Below are 27,043 nucleotides of genomic sequence, written 5' to 3' on the forward strand. Positions count from 1 at the left end.
GTGCTTGGCTTTCTTCTTCTTAAACCCTTGTACACCGAGTGGAGCATAGGTTATCTACAAGTCTCCTCCACTTCACTCTGTCTTGAGACAAAACTTCAAGCTTACTCCAGGAGTACCCCAGTTGTTGTCTTTCAATCTCAGTAGATCATCTCCACATTGTCCGAGGTCTTCCTCTTTTGCGTTTTCCTTGCGGGTTCCATGTGAGAGCTTGGTGGATGATGGTTTTCTGAGAGTGTGGCTTAGCCATCCCCACTTTCTTCTCTTGATTTGAATGTCAAGTGGTTCTGTCCTTTTCTGTTCCAAAGCTCCTCATTTGTGACAAAGTCTTGCCATTTGATGCAAAGGGTGTACCTCAGGCATCTGTTTATCAATGTCTGTAGCTTGTGATTTGAAGACTTTTTAGTATGCCAAGTCTTGCATCCATACAAGAGCACACTCTTCACATTTGTGTTGAAGATTCGCAGTTTCGTCTTCACAGATATTATTTGTGAACTCCATATGGGATGAAGAGTCTTGAATGCAGCTGTTGCTTTCCTTATCCTAGCATTGATATCCTTGTCTGTTCCTCCGTCTCTGCCCATAATACTCCCCAAGTAGATGAACTGCTTGCTCCGCACCTTCCAGGACATTCCCTCCAAGTGTGAGGGTTTTGTTGTTGGACTGATTGATCCTCATTGTCTTGATCTTTCCCTTGTTAATGCTCAGTCCAATCATCGAGGCAGTTTTTTCTAGTGTTGCGACCTTTTCTTCTATGCTTTCATGTTGGTGTGAAAGAAGAGCAACATCATCAGCAAAATCAATCTCCTTTAGCTGTCTGAAAAGTGTCCACTGAAAGCCCCGTTGATGGCCATCTGTTGTCCTGCTCATAATCCAGTCCATTGTGATCAGGAACAGAAAAGATAACAATAGGTACCCCTGTCGCACTTCTGAGAGTATGCTGAAGGATTCTGGCAAGACACCTTTGTGAACAAATTGGCATGTTCGTACTTTGAACGTATCAGGTTAATAATTTTGGATGGGATGGTATTGCAGCAGTTTCCACAAAGTGTCTCTATCAACGCTGTCAAAGGCTTTTTTGAAGTCTATGAAGGTTATATACAGGGGGGAGTTCCACTCAAGCTACTGTTCTATGATCACTCTGAAAGCTGCTATTTGGTTAGTACAAGATCTTTTGCTTTGGAAGCTGGCCTGTTCTTCCCTGAGCTGTTTGTCAATTTCTGTCTTCATTCTCTCCAAGAGAATGGCTTGGCTTTAGCCTTCTGTTAATTCAGTCACAGATAGCAGCCGATAGCCAACAGTTCTCAGGCCCAACCCTGGTTCAGAGTGGGGCAGCAAATAAACAAACAGTCAAGCAGTAGCAGCCTCTTGGCCAGGCCCTGGTTCAGGGTGGGGCAGCAAAGGAACAAACTGTTCTCAGTAGTGGTCCTAATTACAGCACCTACAGTCGGGTCCCTTTGCTCAGGCGGGGGTCTGGCAGAGGCAAGCTGTTATCCAGGAGCAGTCAGGAGGAGAGGCTGCCACCTAGGAGTGAGGTGGCAGGGGGGGAAGCAGGCCTACCCACTCTACTGTGTCCCAGCCCTAACAACAGCAGAGCTGTATGCTGTTGGGTCAGTGGGGGTTCTCACCACAACATGCGACCCTTGCTCAAGCAAACTACCAGTGTCTATCCCTGGGCATATCTCCCCCTTGGCATATACCTGGCTTCTGCACCAGATTGCTGTGCTCTCCCAGTTCGGCATCCCCAGCCAGGTGAACAGTTCCTCCAAGGTGTAGTCCAACTGTGGGGGCCTGGCGGTCCAGGCCAGACCTCTGTTTCCTGCAACTTCAGCTCCTCGGCTGCAAGTTCAGATGAGGCCTCTGGTTCCTCTGGCAGCTGGGGCCTTACTGGTCCTTTATATTTCTAGCCCCGCCTCCTGGCTTCTTGTCAGGTAGGGTGCTCGAGCTGGGCCCTGCCCTGCTAAGGGCTCCTCCCGCTCTGGGTCAGTGGGTGTTCACTCAGCCCCACTACAAGTCCTGCAAAAAACAAAAGAACTAGTATTTTTAATTCATCAAATACAAATACTGTAGTGCAATCTGATTATCATGAAAGTTGGACTTACAAATGTAGAATTTTGTACAAAGAAGGAGATTTAAAAAAAAGCAATGTAAAACTTTAGTGTGTACAAATCCACTCAGCCTTACCCTGAGTGAATAGGAAGTATGTCTACACTGAACACTTATATTGGAATAAGCAATTTCAGAAGAAATATTCTGAAATAATTTATTTCGAAATAGCGTGTCTCTACACAAAAACTCATTGAAATAGTACTCAGCTATTTTGAAATAGTGTCAACACTGATTGGAAGCTAATGTGCATTTAAGGCCACCCAGAACCTCTTCAGGCAGCAGTTACTTCCAGGAGCTGCTGCGTAAGGCTATCTAAGGCTCATGCTTAAAGAGACTTCCCCGTACAGCTGTTTCTCAGGTTCTTCACCTCATTGAGGGACAGCAAAGCCTTTGCTCTGACTGCTGTGGTTGCCCTTGTGGACACCTCAGCTTGCCAGCCATGGAGCTAGAGCTGCCTCTGGGCACATGATGGCCCTATCTGCTGTGCTGCAGTTTCTGCAGGCTGCCCTCCTGGCCCTGCAGGAACACAACCCACAGCTGATCAAAGAGACCTTCACCATCTCTCTGGGAGTGCAGCTCTTCCAGCTGTACCCCACCATACACCGCCCGGCCGCACACCAGTTCCAACTGATGGGACCAGTTCATCATGGAGTGGAGGGGTGACCAGCAGTGGCACTAGAATTTCCACATGCATAAGGACACCTTTCTGGAGCTGTGTGTCTGGCTCCTCCCTGCCCTCACATGACGAGACACACACATGAGACCTGCCATCCCTCTGGAGAAATGATTTGCCATTGCTGCATGGAAGCTTGCCACACTGGACAGCTGCCGATCCATTGGTGTGACGGGGCAGGGGTGCCCCTTACTGAGGCCCCCTGCCTGACCGCGTACGCGGCGGTTCTCGAGGGGCAGGCCGGAAGCCCTGAGTGGGGCGCACCGCGAACGGCCGCCCGCGCAGTCCCCGCGCACCCCGCCAACCATTGCGTCAGCTGTTCGGCGGCGGCGGCGGCCCGCTGGCTGGAAACGCCGGGGAACCTTAGGGAGGCAGCCGGGCGGATGACACCATCGCGCAACCCCGGCCGCCAGCTGGAGACGTCACCACGCCACGCCGGGTGGGGCCGCGGCGGCGGGGCGGAACCGGGGGATTTAAACACCGCCGGCAGAGAAGGAGGGGGAGGAAGCGGGCCGCGAATGGCCTCCCTCCCTAAGGCCGTTAGGCGGAGGGGCCCGAAGCCGAGAGGGTAAGCCTTGCTCAGCAGGGTGTGCCAGAGTGGGGAGAGGAAGCAGCCCAGGAGGTGAAGCAGGAGGTGAAGCTGAACAGGGTCAGGCATGGTAGGTGGGTCAGGGACTGGCATAGGAGGTGGGGCGGGGCAGGAGTGGCAGCAGGATCAGGAACTGGCTCCATGCCAGTAGGGAGAGACTGGATGGCTGCACACATGGTGTGGCCCCTTTGCAGCAACTCCCTCCAGGTCTCTCTGCAACTGCATTTCCTCCCAGAACCTCTGGTCCAGCATCTGCAGGGCCCAGAGCCTGGAGATGTGCTCCCACAGCAGTTTTTCCTGCATTCTCTGTGCCTGTGGGTCCCCTGGTGTTGGGTGGCTGCCACAGGTGGTGAAGCCTGCCCCTCTCTCACAGCTGGTCCGGCTGTGGAAAAAAGAGAGGGGGTCAGTCATCCCTTGAGACACTGTCCCTGAAGCCTTGCCCTCATCTGTGAGCCGAGACTGAGAGCTCTCGGGTCAGATGAAGGTGATGTACTGGGAGCAAGATCATCTGTGGCCTGGCCACTGGGCCCTTTCCTACAGCAGCACAGATGTCTCAGGGGAGCAGCCTTGCCACCCCCACATCCTGGGGACAGGCAGATATGGGAAGTTGCTGGTCACACTGGGATCCAGTGGGAAGAAGGGGGGCCTCCGGCCATCTGGACTTGACTCAGTGCTGTGTACATGCTAGGTCCAGCAGTGGTGGCATCCCAAGGGGAGAGGACTTGTATCGCTGTCCCTGGAGGAGAGAGGGCCAGGGTGTAGGGGGGAGGTGTGTGTGAGTGGCAGATGCTCCCGCACCTTGCTGTGCAGTCTCTGGGAGTGAGTGCTGCCTCGAGGATGCAGGCATGCGTGTGCGGCACTCCTGAGTGTGTGTGTGTGGGGGGGGGGACATGTCCCCAGCTTCCTTCTAGTGGTGGCTTGTGGTGGGACTCGGGTGTCAGAAGTCTGGCTGGCTTCCCCAGACCTGGTGATCAAGAGCCCAGGGGTGCTCTGGTGCAGCCTCCTGGGGCTGTGTGGCCCAGACTGGCGCTGCACGTGCATCCACGTGAACAGACTGCTGCGCTATCCCCAGACTGAGGCGGCCACGAGGAGCGTGCCCCAGCCCCTTGCCGCCCACCACTTCCGACCTGTCTGTGTCAGGTAATGAAGGTCACTTTCACCTGATGTTCCTTCCCTGGCCTCAGAGGATGCCGGGGACACATCTAGGCCATGGGGTACTGGCTCCAGGGTCAGTGCTGGCTATGTCGGGGTCCTCCTCCGCCTCCTCCCCATATCAGCGATGCCCCCCCTCTGCTCCTCCGGGTGGGCAACGATGGGTGTCTTCAGCCCTGAATCAACTACCAGAGGTGGGGAAGGGACTGTGCTGCCCCCCAGGGTGCAGTGCAGGGGCAGGAGTGGGGTTCTACCCCAGAGCAGGAGCTGCACTCCCTCAACCTGGCATACAGCTGGCGTAGTGCCTTCACTTTCATCCAGACCTGCTCCTGGGGCCGGATGTGGCCCTTTGAGGCCAGGCTGTCGGCCATGTGGCCGTAGATTTCGGTGTTGCACCAGCTGGTGCGAAGATCCTGGAGGTTTTCCTTCTTGCTCCAAACACTAATGAAGGCCAGGATCTCCACCCCAGACCAGAACAGTGTGCACCTCTTGTGGTATCTGGCAAGCACCTGGGAGCCATCAGATTGTTCCCTGGGAGTGGGGGAGGGTTCTGAGGGGGCTCAAGGTTTGCTCATGCTGGCCCAATGAGTCAGTGTGGCGGCTGAAGGCTGTCTGGGCTAGTTTCCTGTCACAAGCCCTTTGCTCTGGAGCTGCAGCTTTAAGGGCTGCAGGGGAAGAGGAACTATAGAGTCTTGAGGGGATAGTCAAGTTAGTCTGTACAGACAAAAACAACAAATGGTCAAAACTTCGGTCGTGCGGAGAAGTGGGCTGTGCCCATGAAAGCTCATGATACCATCTACATGTTTAGTTAGTCTATAAAGTGCTACCAGACTATTTGTTGGTTTTTTATAGAATCTTGATGGGTGTGAACAGAGTGAACAACAGGGCACCTGTGGGATTTCTTGGACGCCCCTTATTTCAAAATAACCCCATCTGCTGCATCCACACACACCCTATTTCGAATAGCTATTTTGGAATAGGTGTTATTTGTCATAGAATAAGGTTTACAGAAGCCAGAATAAGCTGTCCATTATTTCAAAATAATTTCAAAATAACGGAATTGCTGTGTAGATGCTCACATTGTTATTTTAAAATAATGTCAGTTATTTCAAAATAACTGTGCTGTTTAGACGCACCCTCAGATAAACAAGGTTGTTTACATTACAGGAAATAATACTGTCCACTTCTTGTATACAATGTCACCTGAAAGAGAAAACAGGCATTCACATGGCATTGTTGTCACCAGTATTGCAAAATATTTACTTGCCAGATGCACTTATGGTTCATGTAACCCTTCATGCTTCAACCATCACTCCAGGGGGGACACGTCCATTCTGCAAATAGATATGGCTTGATAACTATCGAAAGCACTGCGGATCAATGCGTATTTGTTTTCATCATCTGAATCAGATGCCACCAGAAGGTTGATTTTCTTTTTGGTGGTTCTGTAGTTTACGCATCAGAATATTGCTCCTTATGGCTTCTGAAAACATGCGTTGCCCCTCAGATTTGTTAAGGCATTATAGAGTCTTAAATCTTGGGTTGAATGCTGTAGCTATTTCTAGAAATCTGGAACAGAGGAACATCTCATTAGCATACAGAATGGAGAGCAGCTCTTCCAAGGCAAGAACTGCAGTGAACTATGGGACACCGAAAGCAGAGAAGCACTGCCTGATGGGAAATCCCTGCTCCAGATGCTAATGAACCCAGGCCTGCTCACACCCAAATTAGTCATTATCAGACCAATTCTAGTAACAATCCTATTGACATCTAAAATACTGAAACTGCCTAGTTGCATTGTGAGCTCGTTCAAGGAACATCACCCATAACCAGGGGTGATCAGTCTCTATAGTCTGTCCTTTTTCTCTTTGAACTATCCCTATAAAAACGCCTATCTTTGCCCCAAGAAAAACTGTTCTGATACCTGGACTTAAACTGCATCAGTTCCATTGAGACTTCTTCATCTCCTGTCTGATCATGCTGGGGGCTCTGTTCTGCTTGTCTCCTGCCCTCTGGACCCCCAGCTACCATCATCATCTGGGAACCCCGATCAGTGCAAGCTCCGTGGAGTGGTGAGGTCTCTCTCTCTCTCTCTCCCATTAACTATCAGCATAGACTCCTGACCCTGCCCTATGTAAACTGTTATATGGTAACATTTGTAATCAGTTTAAATTTAGATTTAATATTGTAATTGTTAGATTTAATATTGTAACTTTTTTATATCTATTCACTACTCAGAAATAAATAACTTTAATTGTTAAGCTGGTTGCTTCTCTCTCTTTCTTTCTCTTTTGCTCACTCTTCCTCAAGGGCTGTGTCTAGACTGGCAAGTTTTTCTGGAAAATCAGAAGCTTTTCCGGAAAAACTTGCCAGCTGTCTATACTGGCCTCTTGAATTTCCGGAAAAGCACTGACGATCTCATGTAAGATTTTCCGTTAAAAGCATTTTCGGAAAATCATGCCAGTGTAGACATAGCCAAGGGGTATTGTTTTGACTTCCCCATTCGCTCTGCAATAACGGTTCTTGTACCCAAGCTAAAGATCCCTGTAGTGCCCAAAATCCTGTGTGGTTTGCTCATCGTGTGGTTTACAAGTGAATGACTGATGTGAAAGTGGGGATAGAGGGTGCTGAATCTGGGGCTTATGAGGATGGCAGCTTAAAGTGCTGTTTAATCCAGCCCACGGAGTCCAAAGGCACATGATGGTGCAGTGTGGCATTGCTGTGAAACCCAGCCAGCTGAGTCCAGGGACATATGAGGGGGGTCAGCTTGTGAGTGCTGAGTTCCCAGTCCTCTCAGACATGCTTTGAGTAGTGGGTGTGAGTGTCTGTGCGTGTTGCCAAGGTGGTAAGAACCCCATCCTGAGGAACCTAGTTCCTGCAGGAGAGCTCCATAGAGCTCCAGTGGGAGGGGGAATTGGCAGCAGGGAGAATTCAGCTCCATATGAGAGCACAAATAAGCACAAACAGCACACGGATAGAATTGTTAACCTTTCCCCAGTCCCATAAGAGTAAACCTGATAAATGAGCATTCCCCACAGTATGGGGCAAATCTGGTAACAATAGTGGTACAGCTGTTGTGCTGCGGGTGGGCATCTGTGGTCCTGTATCTTGTAGACATTTGCTACATTCTTCACTGGTGCTTTCTTTAGGCAATCGTTACTTTCACTTGTTTCTATTTTTGTAATTGATTATGTGCAGTAGTAACTCCATAGTTAAGTTGCACAGCTTTTCTTTTAAATCATATATTTGTATCTCTCTGTTATTTATGAATAATATCATGTGCCCTCACCAGACTTGCAACATTTATCTCTTTGAACACAGAATGTACTAGCAAACGTGTTAAGTTTTACATTAAGTTCAGAGTTGAGTTGGGTAACACAAATCTGTAACCCTTAGACTTTGTCTACTCTTAAATGTTTAAAGCATGGCCACAGCAGCACTTTAAGCTGAACGTGTGGCCCTGTTGAAAGTGCTGAGAGATTGATCTCTCGGCTCTCTTTGTAAACCACTTCCATGAGGGGAGTAGCCAATGGTGCTGAGAGTGTGGCTCTCAGGTTATGTCTACACTGTCGTCTTTTGCCGGCAGAGAGTATGCAAATGAAGTGCTGATTAGCATTTTGTCACACTTCATTTGCATAATCTATTTGAGCTGTTTTTATGCAAGGGGTTTTTGTGCAAAAACCCCTTGCGCAAAAACAGCTCAAATAGATTATGCAAATGAAGCACAACAAAATGCCAATCAGTGCTTCATTTGCATACTCTCTGCTAGCACAAGCTGGCAGTGTAGACAAAACCTCAGTGTTGTAGCTAGGTTAACTTCTGTTTGGGAGGGGGGGGCCGTGTGGGGCCATCGCATACTCAGGGACAGCTCTGGCTCCATGGCACAAAGACCAAAGCTGTAGCATCCAAAAAAAACCTCAGCAACCACAGCAGGCACTGTGAGAGCTTTGCTGTCTCTTGAAGAGGTAGGCAAGCACACAGCAGAAGCAGAGAAATGGCTGTCCGGGGGCAGGGGGGCGTCCTTTTAAGCACGTATCTTTGGTAGGCTCCAGCACCAGCACTCGGAAGCAACTGGTGACCTAAAGCTCTGCCTGAAGTGGTTCTGGGCGGCCTTTTATGCGAGAGAGCGTCCAATTGGTCTGGACACTCTTTTTCGATCCGCTTTGGCAGTGTGGACACGCTCTTTCAGAAGTTTTTCAGAAGATCTCTTCCGGAAAAGCTTCTTCTGAAAGAAGACTGTAGTCTAGACATAGCCTCAGAGATTCATCTTCTTTCTCTCTCCTACACTTTCACCTATGGTCCTGATATGTGAACACTTTCAGTGGACTTATTGCTTTAAGAAAGCATACTTTTACTGTTAACATGTTTTAAATAATGTCGAATACTTTGATGTACACATTTGTATTTGCACCTTTTCACCTCAGAGAGAATTATTTAAAAGACACATTTTGAAAACACACAATAAAGACACAGCAGAGGGAGCTGTCTTCTTGTTTGCTTGCTATCTGTGGCTATTTTAAAAATCTGAAACCAAAATTATTATTTATATATTGCAGAAAATTACACAATTTAAATAACCCATAAGTTATTCAGGTGAAAAGATGTTCTCCAGAAGGGGCTTAAACTCAACTCCATACACACAGGAATCGTTAATTATATTTTCTGTAGGGATATCCAGTAGACTTTTAGCTGCACAGTTGTTACAGAATGATGCTCCATACATGTCTGTTCCTTGCATGGTAGAACTAGTGGATCTGTTCCTCATAAGGATGTGCATGGAGCTTTGTACTTACAATCCCATTTTTTCCCAAAATAAACCAACAGTTTTATCAAAATATGCAGAATAATATTTAGCAAAAAATAGTATTCACACTATTAATTGCTATAAAATAATTCTCATAACATCCCAGGAGGTTAGTAAACAATGTTATGTTTGTGAGTAATTTAAAAAATTACACTTTTATACATGTTGTTTTAAAATTAAATAAACTATAATTATTAAAAGTATATTATAATTATAAGAACTATGTTGTTGTGAGAAAATTGAGAACCATCTTCATGCAAGTATGCATATTAAAAGTAAATTTAAAAATTATAAGGGGTTTCTCATATATAAATTATATCTGTAATTATTGTAGCAACTACATAGAACTTGTAGAGAGAAGCACAGATTATGAAGTTTGGAGGAGGCACCAGAAAGTTTGTTTGCCATAGCTTGCACGTTAGCTGCAGTAGCACCACTTGTGTACATTTTTCTCTTAATATAGAGCCTTTTAATTTTAGAAGCCTGGAGTCCTCTCCATAAGCTCCGAATCCATTGGTCTGGGTCTCAAAACCCCTCAAACAAAAAATAGCAGGTTCAGCATACACAAGGCTGGATTAGTCTTTTGGGGTACATCTAGACTACGAGCTTCTTTCGAAAGAAGCTTTTTGAAAAATGTTCTTTTAAAAGAGAGCCTCCAGCCCACAAAAGCAGATCGAAAAAGTGATCCACTTTTTTGAAAGCATCCAGACTGCTAGAACACTCTCTCACAAAAAGGGCACCCGGAACCACTTCTGGCACCCTTTTTTTTTTTTCTAAAACTTCCTGCCCCGCGTCCACACGTGCCCTTTTTTTTGAAAGAGCTCTTTTGAAAAAGGCATTCTTCCTTGTAAAAAGAGGCTTGCCAATTTCTAAAGAAGCACCACATTCTTTTGATTTACTTTCAAAAGAACACGACTATAGTCTGAACGCAGTTTTTCAGAAAAAGGCAGTTTTTTCGAAAAAAACTCTGTAGTCTAGACATACCCCTGTAGGCTCCAACACCTGTGCCATAGCCCACTTCATCCATGCTTGGCCTTTTCTTCCTGGTCCTGACTCAGCTCATTCTGGAAACCCTCTTCTGGGTGCGGGAGCTCCACTCTTACAACCACAATCCACCGTGGAGAGGTGTTTCTGGAGGCTGGACACCAGTTCCGACTTGTGGGACCTCCTGATCATGGAGCAGTGGGATGACCAGCAGTGGCTCCAAAACTTCCGTATGTGGAAGGCTACCTCTTTGGAGCTGTGTGCCTGGTTTGCCCCCACTCTCTGGAGATGTGACACCCACCTGTGGCCTGCCATCCCCTTGGAGAAGCGGGTCGCAATAGCCCTCTAGAAGCTCGCCACCTCCAACAGCTACCTGTCAGTGGGCAACTAGTTCGGCATGGGGAAGTCCACTGACGGGGCCCTCCTCATGGAGGTAAGGAACCCTGGGGCTTCAATGCCTGCATGGGGGGAGGGGAGGAGAGGGGAGTCCTGGAAAAGGAGGACCCTAGAGAAAGGTGGGTTGGGGGTTGTGGGGAGTGCAGTGGGGGTGGAGGGAAGCCCCATCCCCAGGGAGCTGTGCCATCTCACCCTCACACAGCCCTGCTGCTGGGGAGGTGGCCTCATAGGGGGTGGCTCCTGGGATGTTTGGGGGAAGGAAGGGAATAGGAGGGTGTGGGCACCTCCCAAGAGCTCAAACACTCCCTCTCTCATTCTCTGTTTTTTGTGTTACTTTGTCTCCTGCAGGTGGTGAGGGCTAACAACTCAGTCCTGCTGTGGAGGGTCACCCACCTGGGAGACCTGGACCCGATTCTGGCCAGATTTGCCACCCTGGGGTTCCCAAACTGCAGAAGAGCCATAGATGGGACCCACATCCCAATCTGAGTAACAGAACATCGAGCGGCCCAGTATATTAATAGGAAGGGCTACTTCTCCATGGTGTTGCATGCCCTGGTCAACCACTGTGGACACTTCGTGGACATTTTTGTCGGGTGGTCAGGCAGGGCACACGATGCCTGCATCTTTAGAAACTCAAACTTCTACAGCAAGCTGGAGGTGGGCACATTCTTCCCCCGCTGTGAACTTGCCATTGGGGACATGCAGATGTTACTGTGCATCATGGGGGATGCTGTCTACTCCCTCATGCCGTGGCTTATGAATCCTTATACCAGGCACCTGGATCCCAGCAGGGACCAATTTAATGCTCACCTGAACCAGGCCCGGATCCAGGTAGAGTGTGCCTTTGGCCACCTCAAAGTGCATTTCAGGTACCTGCTGACCCGCCTGGACGTGGGGGAACACAACATCCCGGAGGTTGTGTCAGCGTGTTGTGTCCTCCACAACATTGAGGCGAGGAAGGGGGGAGACCCTCCTCCTGGGGTGGGGGACAGATGCTGACCGCGAGGGGTGAGCCTTCGAGCAGCCAAGGACAGCTGCCATCTGACAGGCCAATCAGGCCAGGGTGCACATCCGGGAGGCCCTAAGGGAGAGGTTCTTTCAAGGATCCCAGTAACTCTTCCCAAGGCTTCCCCAACAGGGGCTTCTGGCTTGCTGCCCTATCACTTCCCCACCACAACCCCTCCCTTCACCCCTTCCCTGACCTCTCAATAAACACACCTGTTTGGTTTCCAACAAAATGAAGTCTGTATTTATCTTATATTAAGAAAAGGGGGCCAGGGGAAGGGGTGGATAACCTGGAGGGTTGAGCCCCCCTGCTCATAATCTGGAAGGGGAAACCTGGAGGGAGAGGGAGTGGCTAGATGTGCCACCTCAGATGTAGGGACTTCGTAGGAGATGTGGTTGGGTGGGTCCGGGGACCACAGAGGAGTGGGCAGGAGAAGGGGCTGGTGCAGGGTCAGGGATGGCAGGGAATCAGGGGGGCAGAGGGGGGGGCATGGGCATCAATTGGGGAGGGGGCAGAAACATCGCATGGGGGGACAAGTGGAAGGGGAATGGGCATAGAAGAGGGGGGCAGAAGGATGGTAGCCAGGAGCAGCGACAGCAGGCTGGTGTGCCATCATGTACAACATAATGGTACACATGGTATCGCACCACTGCATGAGCTGCTCCCGTGTGTGGTTTCGCCACTTTGAGTCCTCACGGACCTTCTGCACCAGGGTTTGTTGCATGTCGCATAGGATGCTGACATGCTGGCGCATGAGGTCTTCCTGGACCCTGGTGCTCTTTCCAGTCCCTCAGGCTCTGGTGCTGTGGCTCGCCCCTCAGTTCCAGCTGGACCAGCAGTGGAGAACACACAGAGGGAGAGTCATCCATGCACACACTGTCCTTGAGGCTGTGCCCTCTGTGAGCAGCCACCAACTGGCCTCAGGACAGAGTAAGAGGATGTCCTGAGAACAAGGCCATGATTGGCCTACACAGCAGGCCATGCCTCACCAGGGCCCAGAGGTGTCCAGGGGACCATGCTGCCCACTCTCTCCCCATTCTGGCCCATGGACAAGCAAGCAAGGAAAGTGTCTGGCCACAGTGAGATCCCTTCATGGGTGTCAGAGAAGCCAGGAGCAGCCTGGCCCTCCCTGGTGTCTGCACACACACCTGCAGTTTGCAGCGCTGCCCACGGAAGTGGGTGGTGCCTCATGTACAGGCATGACTGCATGCTGTGTGCGGCACTCCTCCTTGTGTCTCGGGTCATGCCTGCACCTTTGTTGCTAGCTTGCTTCCAGCCATGGCAGGTGCTGGCAGGGCCCGCCTCCCCTGCCCATGGCAGGATGTGTGTGGCCTCCCCTGAGCTTGGGAGCAGGATCGCGGCCATGCTCAGGGGCTGCCTGCTGCATCTGTGTGGTGCACACTAATGCTGCATATAGTTCCACGTGCACGGACCACAGTACGATGTCCAGCCCAAGTAGCCTGAGAGACACTCGCACCCTACCCCCCGTGCACCAGCCTCCCCCGCCCTGTGTGTATATCAAACTAAGACCACTCACCTGAAGATCCCTCCCTGGCATCCGATGAGGCCTGGGAGACATCCTGGGTGACAGGCACTGCTCCAGGGACAAGGCGACGGTGTCCGTCTCCTCCTTCTCCTCTGGCTGGCCCTGGTCCTCCTGCTCCTCCTCTGCTGTGATCTCCAGATGGGTGATGACAGAGGTCTGGAGGCTGAAGTCCACCAGAACAGGTGAAGAAGATGTTTCCCATTCCCCAGGATCTCGTGCAGCTCGTTAAAGTAGGGGCAGGTGTGGGGTCCTGACCCTGAGCACAAGCTGTGCTCTCTGGCCCAGACGTATCCCTGGCAGAGCTCCTTAACCTTACTCCGGTCCTGTTCCATGGTCTGGGGTAGGTGTGCACACTCCACGAGGGACTCAGCCATGCACTCAGAAATATCAGTGTTGCACTGCTAGGAGCAGAGATCCTGCAATGTCTCCTCCTTGCTCCACAGCCCAAGAAGGGACAGGATCTCCGCTCTGGACCAGGAGGGTGCCTGCCTCTTGGTCCCCCTGGGTGGGTCCTGGGATCCCTGGGGCTGCTCCCTGAGAGGGCCAGGGCGATCTCGAAGGGCTTGTTTCTCTGCCATGGGTGGCAAGGCCTGTGGCAGGGAGAGCTGCGAGGTGAGTTGCTGCTCTCAGGCCAGCTTCCTGCCACAAGTCTTTTCCAGGGTGCCTTTGCGAGGGGCCAGGAGACAGGAACTATAGAGGTCTGATTAATTTGGACAGAGTGGCCACCAGGGCACCTGTGTTATTTCCTGGAAGCCTCTTCTTTTTGGAAAAAACCCTCCTCCCTGTCCACATACGCTTTTTTCCAAAAGAGCTCTTTTGAAAAAGGCTTCTTCCTCATAGAAAAAGGATTACCAATGCTGGAAAAACCCCTCTGTTCTTTCAACTTTTTGTTGAAAGAATGCAATTGCAGTGGGGACGTAACTCAGGTTTTGTCGGAAAAATGGCCATTTTTCCAACAAAACTCTGTAGTGTAGACATACCCCCAGTTGGCCTCTCCCTCCCAACGCTCTGTCCACCTCTTACACAAAAGGGAGAGGTCAGAGAGGATCATCTATTGGCAAAAATAAAAGTCAGTGTCAATGCTCCTCTCATGTTATTACCTAGCATGTGGTACATGGTGGCTGAAGTCAACTAATGAAACTCAGAGCAAAGAAGAGAGCGTGTTTAGCATGAAGACAAAGTAGCAGCTAGAAACATAGAAAAGGGGCAATAAAGAGGAACTCAGACCACAGGGATTTTCAGACAAAAAACTTGCACAAGCATGGAAACAGTGGAAGCATGAAATTCAGTATATAAAATTGATCCTGGCAGATAAAAATGATAGTAAACTTTTTTTTTTTACTTTCTCAGGGTATGGCTACACTACCCCGCTAGTTCGAACTAGCGGGGTAATGTATGCATACCGCACTTGCTAATGAAGCCCGGGATTTGAATTTCCCGGGCTTCATTAGCATAAGCGGGGAGCCGCCATTTTTAAATCCCCGCTGCTTCGAACCCCGTGCAGCGCGGCTACACGGGGCTCGAGCTAGGTAGTTCGGACTAGGGTGCCTATTCCGAACTACCGGTACACCTCGTTTCACGAGGAGTAACGGTAGTTCGGAATAGGAACCTAGTCTGAACTACCTAGTTCGAGCCCCGTGTAGCCGCGCTGCACGGGGTTCGAAGCAGCGGGGATTTAAAAATGGCGGCTCCCCGCTTATGCTAATGAAGCCCGGGAAATTCAAATCCCGGGCTTCATTAGCAAGTGCGGTATGCATACATTACCCCGCTAGTTCGAACTAGCGGGGTAGTGTAGACATACCCTCATAGAAGTAAAAAGAATGAGACGTGACTCATTCAGATATTGCTATGACTAATATCTGAAACGCTGGATCACGGTGTGTCAAGAATCCTGTAACTCCAGAAAAAATAAAACTGAAACTGTAAAGAGAGATTGGTTTGGTTAAGCCCCAAACTAAGGGTGACAAGCAGCGGCTGATTTAGGGCAGGGCGAGTGGGGTGGCTGCCCTGGGCCCTGCGCTTCCCGAGGTCCTGCACATGCACTATGGCGCCACGGCGCATGTGCCATGTCAAAGGAGGGGCCCCGCGAAATTTCGCTGCCCAGGGCCCCAAAACGCTGCCCTGGGCCCCGCGGCACTCTCATCTGCCCCTGGTGACAAGCGGTAGTAGGAACTTATGTAGCTGAGAACTCTGGTGTCCATGTGTAACTTTGGAGATATAAAAGACTAAGGGTGTGTCTAAACTACAAGGTTTTTTCGAAAAAAGTGGCCTTTTAAAAAAAAAACTTCTCTTCGTCTAGACTGCCGCCATGTTTTTTCAAAATTAAATTGAAAGAATGCGGCAGTTTTTTCAACAGTGGTAAACCTCATTTTACGAGGAAGAATGCCCTTTTTCAAAAGTGCTCTTTCGCCCTTTTTCAAAAGTGCTATGTAATGCAAACAGGGCTTTTCCGAAAGAGAGCATCCAGACTGCTTGGGGGCTTTCTTTTGAAAAAGTGGCTTGCTTTTTTGAAAGAAATGGCTGCAGTCTCGATTCTCTCTTTTGAAAGAGGCTTGTAGTCTAGACGAACCCTAACTGAGCAGAGACAAGATTCTTTTTAGGAACACTTGATTCCAGCTTACAAGCGAGGTGTGTGAGAGAAACAGACCTGTCCTTAGAATCCAGTCTCCAAATAACAAGTGCAACTGAATTGTGCAGGGAAAGGATCACAACAATAGCAGCCACTAGTTCAGAGCAAGTACACAGGATGAAACTGTCAGGAGGCAGTTTAGAGACAAATTGACTGAGAATGAAGGCTTGCAGGTGTCGTGGTCAACCAGTGGGCAGCAGTGCAAAAGGTGTGGAAAACTGTATCACTTTATATTCCAATGCCACAGCTAGCCACAGTTAGAATTAAAAAGCAGCAATTCATGCAATGATGGAGGATATCACTAACAGAGGCAAAACCACTCCATATAAACACACTGCAGAAAAAGGCTGCCTGTCATTCCATGCATCAGGTCAATGCAAGCCTTCGATTTGATTACAGTAAAAGGCCAAAGTATCCTCTTTCAGGACATGTTTGAAGGAGGGTGGACACCTAAAAGGCAGGGTGAAGTTAATTAACGAGAAGTGCAGGCCATGAGACCACTGAAATGGAATTCCACTAAAATAACTGAAAGTGAAACCACTAAAGAAAAACTGGCAAGTCTGAAAAGAAGAGGCATCACAATAGCTGTTGAAACAAGTTCAGAGTGGAACAGCAGCCTATTATTAGAAAAACCTTCTAAACTAGAAGATCCACACTGATCCAAAACCACGGAACAGCATTGAAAAGAAATCACCACTCATGAACAACTGAAGAACATTCTTTCCAATCTATTCGAAGAACAAGCATTTGCTTTTTGTGATGTCAAGACCCCGGGACAGAAGGCCTTGCACCTGACACAGGGGAAGAGGAGGAGGAGGATGACAGCAGCCAGGAGCCTGCAGGGATCCTGCCCTGAATCCAGGAACCCTGAGCCATCCCTGAGAGCCCATCAGCAGCCTCATCTGAGGCCGGGGAGGCCTCCACATGTGAGTGACATCACGGTCCCCTTATGCGGGGCGGAGGGGAGGGGGAGCCCAGGGACCTTACCCTGGGGAGAGACACTGCACACTGCCCTCCCTCCAGACGCCCCCTCTACACAGAGGCAGGGCACATCTCCCCTCCCCTCCCCACACACCACACTATAGGCAACACAGGGGCTCGGGTGCAGTCCTGGGCCAGCTCACACTCCTGGGGATAGCAGGACATGATGGTGTGGAGACCTGCCGTCCTCGCCTTGCAGAGTGGGGCTGGGTTTCACCCACTGTGTCCCCAGGGAGAACTGACCACTTCTCTTGTTTCACCACAGCCACAGCACCTGTGAGTGCAGGACGCACCACCCCGCCTGGACCTTCCACCCGCACCCGGGCCAGCAGTGGCACCCGCAACCAAGAGGAGTTCCAGAGGCAGCAGCTGTGCCTGCAGGAATGGCAGGTCCACAGCCAGGAGCAGCGGGTGCAAGAGGACCTGCAGTTGCGGCAGGAGAGCCTGAGGGAGCTCCGGGAGCAGGGCTGTGCCCTTTGCGAGCACCTGCAGGCCCTGGCGGACCGATTGCTGCCTCCTGCTGCTCCAGCCCCTGCGGCCGCCCCAGATATCGCTCCTCCTCCTACCTCTGTTCCCCCTCCCGCTTCTTCCGCACCCCCTGTCCCTCCTGCCCCACCCCCCACACCCAATTCCCCTCCGACACCCCCGCACCCACAGTGCTGTAAGATGGGAGAGCCAGCAAGACCCTCAACCCTGAGCTTCCCCTCCCCCTTCATCTCCTTGCCTCCCGCTTCCAGCTCCCTCCTCCCAGGTTTCCCCCCTCCTCTCTCCCGCCCTCATTCCTCCCCTCCCCCCACCCCAGTTATGTGAAATAAAGACATTGTTTTGTGGCAGTTGTCCCCTTTGCCCTCCACCCAGGCAATGGGCCTGTGAAAGAGCTGCAACATATGCTACATCCCCATATTTTTCCATATTTTTATGGAAATATGTTTTGTATATGAATATGCATATCTTGAATATGATTTATGTAAAACAGGCAAAGTAACCTATCAGCATGAAGTGAAAACCTGGGACCCGCTGACATCCCTTATTTGGCATACAATGAGGGTTACAGGAGTCGGAGTAAGAAGTCCTCCAACTTGACAGTATTTTGACACTATTTCGAAATAACTGACTACAGTGTAGATGCGGATTAAGTTATTTTAGAATAGCGCTAGTTATTTCGAAATAGTGTTGTAGTATAAATGTACTCTAAATCTTCTAGAGAAAGCCATTGGTGGTACTGAAGGAACTTAATGGACTGGTGCCCAAAACAATAATCTGTGAATGGTTTTGCTTTTCCTGTAAGCCTGGATTGTGGCTGGTCCTACAAAGGCAGGTGACCATGCCACCTGGAGCTAGAATCCATCTTTAATTTGGTATTTTTCCAGAGAGAAAGGGGAGATTTGAACTTGGAATTCCCACCCTGGGTAAATTCTATTTAAGGGATGGGAAGCAAGTGAAGATCGTCTTCAGCTGGCTTTTGAAACTGCCTCTCCACCCTAAGAAGATACGCAAGAACACCTGAAAAAAGAGAATTGTAACAACAGAAGTAGAAGAGCATTGCTGAGCCCAGATCAAAAAAAAATATCAGTTCTGGCTTGTGAAGAATTGCATCTGAGATAAGAACTAGGGTAAGAAATATGATTTATAACTTCTCTTAGTGTATTAGGTTTAGCTGGTGTATTTTGTTTTTGCTTAGTAACTTACTTGGATCTGTTTTCACTTGCAATCACTTAAATCCTACTTTTGTATTGTTAATAAAAACACTTTTGTTTATTACAAACCCCAGTGTAAATCATTGTTACCTGACTTGTGAGGTGCAGGTGGGAACAACAGTTGTGTATATCTCTCTTTCACTGATAGAGAGCGAACTCAAAGAATTTTTTCTGTGTAAAAGTTACACCAAGTAAGATGGATTTATTTTGGGTTTTGTCCTATTTGGGGCTGTGTCTTCTTGGTGCTGTCAAGGTCCTGTAGCTGAGCCCTTTCAGAGCTGAGCTGTTATCAGTATGGGTGTGTCCAGACTACAGGGTTTTTAGAAAAAAGTGGCCTTTTTCGAAAAAAACTTCCCCTGTATCTAGACTGCTGCTACTTTCTTTTGAAGGTAAATCGAAAGAACGCGGCAGTTTTTTTGACCATGGAAAATCTTGTTTTACGAGGAATAATGCCTTTTTTCAAAAGTGCTCTTTCGAAAAAAAGCGCTATGTAATGCAAACTGTGCTTTTTCAAACAAGAGCATCCAGACTGCCTGGGTGCTCTCTTTCAAAAAAGCGACTTGCTTTTTCAAAAGCACTGGTTGCAGTCTAGATGCTCTTTTTCAAAAGAGGCTTTTTCTAAAATATCTTTTGAAGAAGCCTCTTTCGAAAGAGGCTTGCAGTCTAGACGTGGTACTCTGCTGTTACCCCAACTCTGCCTTCCGCTGGGCCAGATACTTTAGTCTCCCACAGCAATGGTCTGACTTTCAGAGGTGCTGAGCATCCAGACATGTGCTGTTGAATGGCAAGTAATCAGCAACTGAATCTCAGGCCACTTAGGGTTTGCCCACATTGTAATAAAAAACCTGGGGAACCGAGTCTCAGAGCTTGGGTCAACTGATTCAGGATGCAGGGTAAAAAAGAACAAGGTAGCATTTCAGGCTTGGGCTGGAGCCCAGAGCTCTAACTCCCTTCTGGTGTCTTGGATCCCAGGCTCTAGTCCAAGGCAAAAATGCCTACACTGCAATTTTAAAGCCTTGCACCCTGCATCAGTGGACCTGGGCCAGCTGCAGCTGTGCCATGGATCTTTTTTTCAGCATAGATATTCCCTGCAGGGCCTCCTTATAAGCTTAGCTATCTGTCTTTTTATGCATCCAAATTTTAAAATTTTGCTTTTATGCATCCGGTCTGTCTGCAGAGGTTTAGCCACTAAAGACAGGGAGGTATGCCAAACAGAATGATTAACTGAGGGTTTGGTTTACATTTTTATATTGCAACTTCTTTTGCAGTGGTTGTGGACAGGTTACACCATGCACATAATTATATATAACATAAACAAATTACTGCACTAGTTTCTATTGGCACAGTTCCAGGAACAATACAGGGTTGTTCTCATTAACAAATATAGCATCAGTGCAAAGTGTGAGAAATAGCATCCAGCAAAAATGTTCTCTCTCATGGAGTGGAGTGTCATATGGATGGCATGCACATAATACATCAGGAAATAATTGTACATGAACTGGAGATGGTTAGGCAGGAGTTAGAGAGAATTAGTTGATTGAGTAGCCCGAAGACAAGAGACCAGTCTCACTAAATAATCTCTTTACCATTCCACTTGTCCATGGAGATGCTAATTAGAGAAAAGTTCTATGAGAAGAGGCTACCATTTTGGAAGGATGAATGTTAGGATTAGGAGTTAGTGTTTATTGGCTGTTGAACTAATTGGTGTTTTGTGACTCTGGAAATGACTAACATGTTTCCTATCTGCTTAGACTGTTCTGGTAAGTTTTCTGGGCCAAATTCAGTTCAGGTGAATGTTCATGCAGTTCTCTGTGACTGTACTCATTGCTTCTTCTAGGGGAGTTGTCTCATCTGTGAGGTAGCTGTCAGAATTCAGAAGGCTGCTTACACCATATCTTCATGTTCATCAATAAAGTTCAAGGGGTGTTTTCTTTTAATCAATATCCTAGTTATTATCTTCAACCTCTTAAGAATTCTGGTCAGAACATAACTAAGACCTTCTTTTTCAAAGGCCCAGGCTATCCAGGGTGGCCTAAAAAATTGCCCATTCTTCTCAAATGCAGCTAATATATTCAAGAAGGGCCAAATTTTTAGCCCTGCCTCAATCCCCTTTGCACAAAAGACTTCCTCAAACAGGCAGCTAAGGATTCCCCCAGCATGGCAATACCTTTCAACACGTTTGCAGCAAGTAGTGAGGTGAGAGGGGCTAACAGCTTCTATGGGCTCCCAGGCAAGGTGTGGAGGGGCTAGCTTTGTGCCCCAAGAAGGGGCGGAGCTTCCAGCAGAATGGACAGGGATAGAGAAGCTGGCCCTCAGCACTGCCTGAAGCCTGGTGCTAGGACCCCGCCCCCTCAACCTCCAGTGGTGATTTTAAGGGCCCAGAGCTCCGGCCACCACTGCTGCCACAGCAGCAGCCGCCATGGCTGGGATCACAGAGCCTCCTTGAATTGTTGGGCCTGGGGGCAACTGTTTCCCTTGTTCCCTCATCTTGGGCCTGACTGATAGGCACCTGATGTGAAACTTTTTTTTCCTGTGTCCACTGCTTTGCCCCTCTCTTTGCTCTGTCCTCCTGCCACAGGGCAGGCTTACTGCCATGGCACATCCTGCCACTAGCACTGAGAATTAGCTCTTATCTGCCCACCGGATGCCTCCCTCTGGCTGGTGTCTCCCCATGTCTTCACTCCATGCTCCAGTGCTGGACCTGCATTGCCCCAGACCACAGTGTCCTCTTCGACACTTCCCTCCACAAGTGCCCACTACAGTTGTCTCCCATCTCCCTTCTGGGGGAGGTAGGTATTTATCAGAAGTTCTGTGTCTTTGCACTCTGAGGTTCTCCCCTCCCAGGAAATCCCCAATTCCCCTATACCTACCTTGCCTCAGTGACCGATTACCAGTCATCCTGGAGCCCCTGCCACAAGGGCAAACTGTAGTCTGATATTGACACTCATCACTGGCAAGGGGGTGTGGACCTAGCCTCTTTCTAGCCTGGCTGTCTCCCTGCAGCCCTAGTACAGTCAGGCCTTGCCTGAGACTCTGTAGCCTGGGAGTGATGCCAAATCAGAGCTTCCCCAGCTCTGCCTGCCTGAGCTACCTGCTCCTATCCTCCATTTGTGGTTTAGCCCTTCCATCAAGGCTAGCCGGAGCCGTGGAGGTCCCCCGGGTTCACTTCCTCTTCAGATGCCAGGGCTCCCCACAGGTCCAACATGTTTGGGGCCCCCCTGTTACCTTCAGAGGAGGTGCTCTCCCAGGGTATGTCTACACTACAAAGTTAGTTCGAACTAACAGATGTTAGTTTGAACTAACTTTCATAGGCGCTACACTAGCGCTCCGTTAGTTCGAATTTAATTCGAACTAACGGAGCGCTTAGTTCGAACTAGGTAATCCTCATTCCACGAGGATTAAGCCTAGTTCGAACTTACTAGTTCAAATTAAGGGCTGTGTAGACCCTTAATTCGAACTAGTGGGAGGCTAGCCCTCCCCAGGTTTCCCTGGTGGCCACTCTGGCCAACACCAGGGAAATTCGTCTGCCCCCCTCCCGGCCCCGGACCCCTTAAAGGAGCACGGGCTGGCTACGGTGCCCGTGACAGGTGCAAGCCTGCCAGCACCCAGCTAGCAGACCCTGCACCTGGCACGGATCGAGCCACCCACCTGATGCCCCCCAACCCTCCCCCTCTTCCAGGGACCAGGCTGGCGGCTCCCAGGAGCTTGCCCGGGACCGCAAGAGGCGGGCACCTGCCTGGGCTAGTGCGGACATCGTGGACCTCGTCCACGATCTCCACACTAGGCACAGGAAAGTGGCCAGCTAGGGCAGGAGAGCTGCCAGCCTGGCCACCCAGGAGCAGGTGTGCATGAAAATCAAGGTGGTCCACTGAGACCCCCGACCCTGAGCCCTGAGCTTACAATGACTGTCCTGGGTCAGACCAAAGGTCCATCTAGCCCAGTAGCCTGTCTGCCGACAGCGGCCAACCCTAGGAACCCTGGAGGGGATGGACTGAAGACAGTGACCAAGCCATTTGTCTCGTGCCATCCCTCTCCAGCCTTCCACAAACCTTGGGCAGGGACACCACTCCTACCCCCTGGCTAATAGCACTCCATGAACCCAACCTCCATGACTTGATCTCACTTCCCTTTAAACTCTGTTCTAGTTGTAGCCTTCACAGCCTCCTGCAGCAAGGAGTTCCACAGGTTGACTCTTTGCTTTGTGAAGAACAACTTTCTGTTACTAGTTTGAAGCCTGCTACCCATTCCTTTCCTTTGGTGTCCTCTAGTCCTTCTTTATGGGAACTAATGAAGAACTTTTCTTTATGCACCCTCTCCACCCCACTCCTGCTTTTAGAGACCTCTATCCTGTCCCCCCTCCGTCTCCTCTTTTCTAAGCTGAAAAGTCCCAGTCTCTTTAGCCTCTCTTCATATGGGACCTGTTCCCAACCCCTGATCATTTTAGTTGCCCTCCCTTCTCCCAGCCTCTCCCTTCCCCTCTCCCACCTCCTTTTCCCAGTCTCCCCCAGTTTTGTTCAATAAAGACAGATTCCATTTTTCAACACAATTGTCCTTTATTTTGTACATCAAGAAAAGGGGCTAGGGAAGGGTAAGTGGAAGGAGGTGAGGGAGGAATGGGGTACGAGCCCCCGATGGGGAGGACTGGGCTGGCTCTGCGGGCTTCTGGGGGTGGAAGCTCTCCTGCAGCCCCCCCCAATTGCCCCCTCTCCCCAGATGGCAGCCTGCGGCAAGTGCAGCCGGGCTGATGGCCGAGTGGTGTGATGTGCCCAGTGTGGGTAGTTCGGGCAATCCAAGCCAGGACTGCTTTGCAAGTGGGGCACCCCTGAGAACTGTCTGTCCGGGGTGGGGGTCGGGACCCTTTAAGCACAGCCCTCAGCTAGCCTGAGACAGCATCTCCACGCTCTAAGTCCTCCTCTGATGCCCTGCCGGCACTGCTTCCGGCCATCCTTAAGCCTGGTTCAGGGTCCACTTAATGTGGACATGCTAGTTCGAATTAGCAAAATGCTAATTCGAACTAGTTTTTTAGTCTGGCTCCGTTAGTTCGAATTAGCTTAGTTCGAATTAACGTTGTAGTGTAGACATACCCCCATTGTTCACATTATCTGGATGGGATCTCCCTGCTCCAGCCCAGTTGGGGTACTCCCTTCTGAGGTGTTCCCTTAGCCCACAGGCATAACAATGCTTAGGTCCACATGCTGGCTTCCTGCTCTTGGTGTCTTGGTGTCTGGCAGCACCCAGACTAGCCCCCTTGTCAAGCTGGGCCACCCACACCCTCCAATAAACATTCATGTTTATCCTCCACACACAGTTTCTCAGTGTCGGCTAATGGCCAGTGTTTATAAAATAGCTCCCTTGATGTCAGAGTAGCACAGCCCAATGACCAGAATCTAAAACACCGCCCCCTTGTATCTGGCCGTGGAGGGAGGGGGGACCACATGTGCCCACATTCTCCACCTCATGTCACAGGGCAGGCTCACCACCACAGTGCCTCCTGGCGGTAGCACTGGGCATTAGCTTGTATTTGTCCACTGGAGGCCACCCTCTGGCTGGTGTCTCCCTGTGTCCTCACTCCACACTCCAGTTCTGGACCCACCTTGGCACTGGACCACAGCGTCCTTTTTCAGACACTGCCCTCCAACAGTGCCTACTACAGTTGTCACCCATCTGGGGGGCAGGGTAGGAGTTTATTGACAGTCCTGTGTCTCTGCACTCTGTGGCTTTTCCCCCCCAGGAAACCCCCAATTCCCCTATACCCACCTTGCCTCAGTGACCAACTGCCAGTCATCCTTGAGCCCCTGCCACAAGGGAAAACTGCAGTCTGACATAGCCACTCATCATTGACAAGTGGGTGTGGACCTGCTGCCTCCTTCTAGCCTGACTGTCTCCCTCTAGCCCTAGTACACTCAGGCCTTGCCTCAGACCCTGCAGCCTAGAAGTGAGGCCAAATCAGAGCTTCCTCAGCTCTGCCTGCCTTCCCCCAACACTGTTCTGTCTCAGGAAACCTCCAGCTTCCCTGGCAGCCATGTTCTTACTGCTCAGCATCTAGAGCAAGAGTATCTCTCTCTTCACCTCCCTCCCAGAGCAGTATATGCCTCAGCTGTGGGCTTTGCTCTCAGCCCTCTCCTAGGGCTGGGTTTTATCCTTAAAGGGCCAGTGTGGGGCAGATCCGCCTCAGACTTCCCCATAGTAGTCTGGTCCCACCTCCCATGTCAACCTCTGCTTCAGGTTTTGGGATATTGTAATATCTCTTCTCCATCTCTAATTTCTAGGATAGCTCTTCTCCATCTCTAATTCCTAATTTCCCTGTGTTTCTGTGAAATTTAATTAGTCTCTAAAATGTTATATGGTAGTTTGAAAGAGGGATGTAAATTAGACATATTGAAATTGCAAACAAAGCCAGGATTTGAATTTCCTGTGCTTCATTTGCCTAATCACATCACAGCAGTTTTTAAAAAAATGCTATTTTGAAAGTAAAACCGTGGTCTAGATGCGGTTCTTTCAAAAATAAAAGCCTTTTTTAAAAGATCCTGTACTCCTCAAAACCTTGGTTTCACTTTCAAAATAGCATTTTTCAAAAATAGCTGTGATGTGATTATGCAAATGAAGCGTGGGAAATTCAAATCCTGGCTTTATTTGCAATTTTGACATGTCTAATTTACATCCTTCTTGCGAAAGAGGGATGTAGTTTAGACATACCCTTGAAGCCCCAGGACCTTTAAAAATTGCCACTAGAGTCCAGGAGGTCCTGAGGGCTGCATAGGAGAGGTGCCACGTGATCCTGGTGGCACTGAGGGCTGGCTGCCCCTTTCCTTGCCCCTTTTGCCTGAGGCTCTGCACCTTTCAGGGGGGAGCTAAACACCTGCCCACATTGCCCAGGGCCCGGTGAAGTCTGTTGCCAGTCTTGTCCACAACTTCTATACTTTGTTGTTCATTTTGTAACATCAATAACATAAGCAGAGCTATATATTGTTGAAATTGTATTAAAGATGCAAGTGCATGAATTACTGCATGAGTACATTTTTTTACTGACTGAACTACTTTTGGAGGTAATACCTTCAATGGGTTATAACAACAATATTATGAAGATTTACTTTTAAAATAATTCCTCTTTCAGCAAATGTATATCTCCACCCAGTTAGATCAGATAGACAAACTTATGGTTAGCACAGCATTAAATACAAGCATTAGTAACTGAGGGTGTGTCTAGACTACAGAGTTTTGTCGACAAAAGTGGACTTTTGTCAACAAAACTATACCTGCGTCTACACTACCGCTGAGTTCTGTTGACATAACGTTGACAGAACTCAGCAGTTTTGTCGATGCTGGTAAACCTCATTTTATGAGGCATAACGCCTTCTGTCGACAGAGTTCTTTTGACAGACGGTGTTATTGCATGTAAACTGTCCTTGCGTCTATACTGCCATGTCGACAAAGCAGCTTGCTTTGTCGACAGAACTGAATGTAGTGTAGATGCTCTTTGTCGACAGAAGCTTTGTCGACAGTATCTGTCGACAAAACTTCTGTCGACAAAACTCTGTAGTCTAGATGTACCCTGAGAGATTTCTTTGTTATAAACTACTTAGAGTTTCACAAAGCACAAGCTTGCTCTTGCTTCTTGGTGTAGGGTTAGGTTATATTTTAGATATTCATAAAAATATCTAAACTTCCTGGTTAAAAAATAGTAAGATGAAGCGGTGCTGCAGCAAGGCCTTTCTCCTTCATTACTGTTAAGCCACATAAAAGAGAGGGGTGTGAGAGCAAGAAAGAAACCCTACTGTATCTGCATGGGTGTGAATATGGAACAGGGGTTCTGAAACTGCTGTTTTTCCTCCTCTCATTATTTTTTCATCAGGAATGCTTTCTTCCCGCCTATTGCAAAAAAATATCTCAGTTGGGCTGATTTCATTCCCTTCTTAATCTTCTTTTTAAATGCAGGGCTACTTCGGAGAAGGCCAGAGGAATAAGCTTCATTACTGGAGTAGATAGCAATGAAAGCGATAGTATGTTAGATTATTTTTAATCTGTTTCACACAGAATGGAGAAAGTCCCATGCCCTTAGAGAAGTAAAGGAGATATCTTTCATTTCACATCCATATGTGCCTGGGAGACATGAAGAACCAAATCAAATGAGACATATATGTTGGTGGCTTCTCTTGTTTGCTTGACTGTCATTTTGTGAAGGGCATGCATTGGATACTGCTTGCTCTGTGGAGAGCACAGGAAGAAAGCATCTGTTAGAAAAGGGTAATGGTAAACTCAGGCTTCTCAGAAAATTCTGAGTAACACCCACAAAATATTATTGTGTTTTCTCACCATGAAGAAGGAGATAGGAGAACATAATATGAAATACAGGCTTGGCTGCTTTTCATATGATCAGTCAAAAAATGGAGCAAATTCCTGAAACAGAGGTTTGTCTGAATGTTTTCCATTGAATGTAGCATGTTAAAGGGGAGCAAAAAGTGAAAGCAAGCAAAATCTGC

The sequence above is a fragment of the Pelodiscus sinensis genome, chromosome 13 (assembly GCF_049634645.1).
Source record: "Pelodiscus sinensis isolate JC-2024 chromosome 13, ASM4963464v1, whole genome shotgun sequence".
Lineage (NCBI taxonomy): Eukaryota > Metazoa > Chordata > Testudines > Trionychidae > Pelodiscus > Pelodiscus sinensis.